The sequence below is a fragment of the Pteropus alecto genome, unplaced genomic scaffold (assembly GCF_000325575.1).
Source record: "Pteropus alecto unplaced genomic scaffold, ASM32557v1 scaffold22, whole genome shotgun sequence".
NCBI classification, from domain to species: domain Eukaryota; kingdom Metazoa; phylum Chordata; class Mammalia; order Chiroptera; family Pteropodidae; genus Pteropus; species Pteropus alecto.
In genome coordinates this window covers 12781116-12785754 of record NW_006434839.1, presented here as the reverse complement: position 1 = coordinate 12785754, position 4639 = coordinate 12781116, and positions in this window count along the sequence as shown.

Genomic DNA, 4639 nt, shown 5'->3' with positions numbered 1-4639 from the left:
AAAGAAGAAAAAGAAGGGATATAACCATCTAAAAGTGTTTGTTAAAATCATTCTATGTTGAGTCACAGTTGCAGAATCAAAAGACTAAGTTGTGATGAGTGTAGGTTGGGGATGACCAACGTGAATGCAAGATTTCGTGTTAGGGCAGGGTTGCTAACGTTGTTTATAGCCTCTTGAGAGGTGGCAGGGATGGAGAAGGACTGGACCTGGCTTCCTCTGTCTTAGACTAAAGACCAGTCTATGATGGTCTCTGAAATATCTGAACCATTAGAGGTCATAATGACCAAGGTAAATAATGGTCCAGGCATACAAAACCTTATAATATATCATCTTGTTTGACTGTATACTCAACCAGTAACATCTGGAAGCAAGTTTTATTAGTGCAGTTTTATATATAAAGATATTCAGACTCAACGATGTTAAGAGATTTACCAAATTTATCCAATAAGAAGGTGTCAGGCCTAAAGTTCAGACCTACAGCTTCTAGGTCCAAGTGCAGTGCTCCTTAGATTACATCAGGAGGAAGAATTACTCCCTGGATATTTCACAGCACATGTGTTTGAGTTTTCAGACAAAATACTAACTTATCCAGAATGCTTCATTCCTTAATAATGCTGTTTAGTAATAATATTATTTCTTAGTAACTTTTATTTGAAGGTAATCTTATTAAGATATTATCTTTGAATATACTGAATGTATAACAGTGTATAAGGCCAGCCATTAGGTACTGCCTACCATATGGGGCGGGTGGGGGCGGGGGGAACCCACAAGGATTGGTGGCAAAGTAATTCAGTTATATTTAGGAAGAAGTCCTGTAACCTCTCTTTCTCCCTTCCCCTCTCCTGGTGCATTAATTCTGATCTAGTTTTTAATTTAAACCATCATGTGAGGACCTCTTGTACATCACTGTAAATCCTCTCAGATGCACTTCTTACTATAGCCATTACTGTGGTGCCCAGTTCCTTGAAGATGTCCCTCAACATCATGCAGGGACAATGTGATGATGTCTCACCTTGGGCCAGGGCTTCTTGCTCTAAGGCTTTTTTGAAGAGCAGCTTGGAACTCTTGGAGGGCTCTTATGGACACTCATGGGTGGGCAGCTAGGGTTCGGATATCAGTGTCTATGGGCTTACCCTTGACCAATAGAGAGAGAGTTAATGGGTAAATACTCTCTCTATTGTTCTTTGGGCTGCAAATTCTGACATACGTAAACCTCACAATGTCCTGCGTGGTCAAATACTGGCATCCCCCAGCCTGGTCAGCAATGAAACAATGCATCTTTTAACTTGCTTTCTTTATTTTGCTGTTAAACTCTCCTTGCCCTCAACTTTGTAGGATTGCATTGGTTGCTTTGCAAGTCTTTGCGTATGGCTTCTCTGCCTTTGAGGGAACTTAGGCTAATGCAGTAAACCTTAGAAAAGGAGCTTAGTTTTCTCCAAATCTAGTGTACTATTTCAATTGTACTTAGAAGAAACCCAAAGAGACTGTGGCTAGTAATGAACCTCTAATGAGCCCTAGCATTCATTAGACATGGAATCCCAAAAACTGGCTGAAGTTTGCCCAGTAGAATCACAATTTGACGTTTCCTGGCCCAGCATTAAGCATCTAGAGGGGAATATAATGAGAATCAGAGCTTTGTATTCCCTCCCGTCCCCCAGGCACCTGCTCCCTCCCTTGCCCCAAACCTCCTAAGATTGAATTGTCTGACTTGAGTTAATGGAAAACTCTGCCCTTGGAACGGCATCTCAGAGCCAAAAGCAAAGCTAGTAATGAGCCCCAGGTGGTATGTCCATTTGCTATGCTGCTTCGCAAATTAACTGTGGCCTAAGAATTTTATCTTGTGCTCTCAAGATACATTTTTAAAAACATAAATTTACTTTATAACTAAATTCTAAATATATATTTTTTCCTATATAGTTTCCTATGGTGTAGTTAGATTACTTATTTTTCCTATAAAGAATTCTAACACAGTTCCAAACTTCCACTCTAATAACCAAAATAATGTTCAGTTTTATTATAAGCAACTACAGTACATGTAATAAGTGATTATGTTCAATTCATTTTGCAGACTCATTTTTAATTTTTACCTGTAAAAAGTATAATTCCCTTTATCAGGGATAATGATTATTTCCAGTGTTCACATTGCTAGTAAAATATCAAGTAGCAAATATTCTAAATGGTATGTTTTTTTACTTCTTTTTAAAAAAATTGTACTTTAAATTTTAAAAAGTTAGACATTTATGCAATCCATGAAGTGGATCCCCCGATTACTCTAGCACCCATCTGGCACTACACACAGCCATTACAATAATATTGACTATATACTCTATGCTGTACTCTACATCCCCTTGACTATTTTATAACTACTAATTTGTACTACTTCATCCCTTCACCTTTTTCACCTAACCCCAGTCCCCTCTAGCCATCACTAATTTGTTCTTTGTATCTATGAGTCTGTTTTCGCTTAGTTTGTTCATTTTAAATGATATTTTTTAAAGTCTTATTTCTTTTATCTTGTTCAGATTTGTACTGGTATTCTGTATAAAATTTGGATCATTAAGAAAAAAATATTTTATACAGTTACCTGCAAATAGAGAAGTGCATTACTAAACTAGTGTCATTTTAATGGACCAGATGACAGAGTTTAAAAAATATTTTAATATTAAAATCTTTTGTTCCCCTTCAAATGGACTATGTAATGTAGTTAAAGCTTATTGCAGAATAGAATTGCTGATGAATCTATTTTTCACTTTTTCTGAGCACTAAAGTACCCTGAAGGTAGATTCTTTGATATATATACCATATCTAGTTGAAAGCTGTGTTTTATAAGCTGACCTTCAAAGCAGAGAAGAGAAATTTGCTAATTAATTTATTGGTAGCGTAATTGCATTTTCAGTGTCATATGCCTTAAAATTATGTATTTCTCTGAAAATATATGCATACTTAAGTTGGATATGTATTTGCTTATTGTCAGTAAGAAAAAATAGTACATTGAAATATTTTAATATCTAATATTATATTTTACACATCAAAGATTAATTTTTATAGTCTGTCTTTAGGCTAAGTCAACACTTTATTATCTTATTACTTGTTGATTCACTGAGTCTTACTTAACCTAAAATATTTTTGACTTTCAAAATAGAAATAAAAGTCTTTGAATTTTATTCACAGATTTGCTTATAGTGATTCTTCAGTATTCATGTTAGCTATTCTTTGATCATTTTCTCCTAAGATCCATATACATAAAATAGATTTAAGGCTTGAGAGCTTCATAATATTAAACTATACAATATTTAAATTTTTATGGAAATTTCTCTCAAATTCTTTTGGTTAATTTTACTGAACACAACACAACTAGCCCTAGATTCCATGCTTATTTCCCTAATATAATTTCAGTGACAGTAAAGCACATTATGAAACTAATGTCACCCAATCAGTTGCTACAGAGGTCTCCTCATAAAGAGAAAAGCTCTAACTCACAACTATTAAAGGTATGTCATCTTTGATGGTGTTAAAAACATACTATTGCTTATAAAGGCTATTACTAAGAACAAAAAGATGGTGTTATGTAATCTATTTATTGAGAAATCAAGAAAGTCATGCTCACCAACTATTTCATTTATTCCTTTACATTTATTACCCAGCCCCTGAAATTAGGTAAGATGCTGTCAGTAGCAGTGGCAATGGGCTATGAACAAACGTGAAGTGAGTTATACACAATTCTGTATAGTGCCACTTAGGGTGGAACCTCTGCTACTCCAAGTGGACTTGTGAAGGACAGTTTTACTGCAGAGTTACTTGGACACACACTTGGAGAAACTTTGTGAGAGAGCAAAATAAACTTTCGTTGTTATAAGATACTAAGATAAGGGGTTGTTAGTGCAGAATAATTGAGTCTATACAGATAAATGCTGATATTGGAACCAAAATTAGAGAGTTTCTGCAACAAAAACCTAAAATGTAGAGCAGCATAAAACTGACATCAAAATCTATAAAAGATATTCTTTCCAATAGTGAAATATTTGGCAAGTGCATATCTACAGTTATGAGGAGGCAGATCATATACCTAAAAATGAAACAAAATAAAAATACCACCACCAAAACAACAACAAAAATGTGTGGCCTTTGGGAAAGAGAGTTTGAAAACTTTAGAATTTGAGTAGTTGTAAATGGTTGTGTTTGGCAAGATATTATAAGGAGGTGATAGGTTCAGATAATCGTTGGCTTATTTTTGATCAAATATGGAGGAGAATAGACAAAATCTGGGTCTCCCAGGATTGTAAAAGTTCACTGTTTCTGGACTTTTGCCAATAAAAAATAAGATTAAGAAGTTATTTTGAGGAAGAAAAATCCACAAAAATCTCTAAATTAATTTAATCACCTCAGTGGTTAAAAAAACAAAAACAAAACAGACTAAGGGTATGAAACTAGTATATACTTTCAACTGAATAAAATGATTTAGGGAAAAAATCTGATTGGGGTACAAAAAAGCACACAGCCTCAAAATGTCCCCGTTTAAATTCATAGAGATATATGGGGCAAGAAAGCACAAATTATAGTGAATCTTAAACTTCTCTTGGAAAAACTAAGATTCTACATATGAACAAATTGGAATCAAACCTGTAAGCTTAGTTTGGAG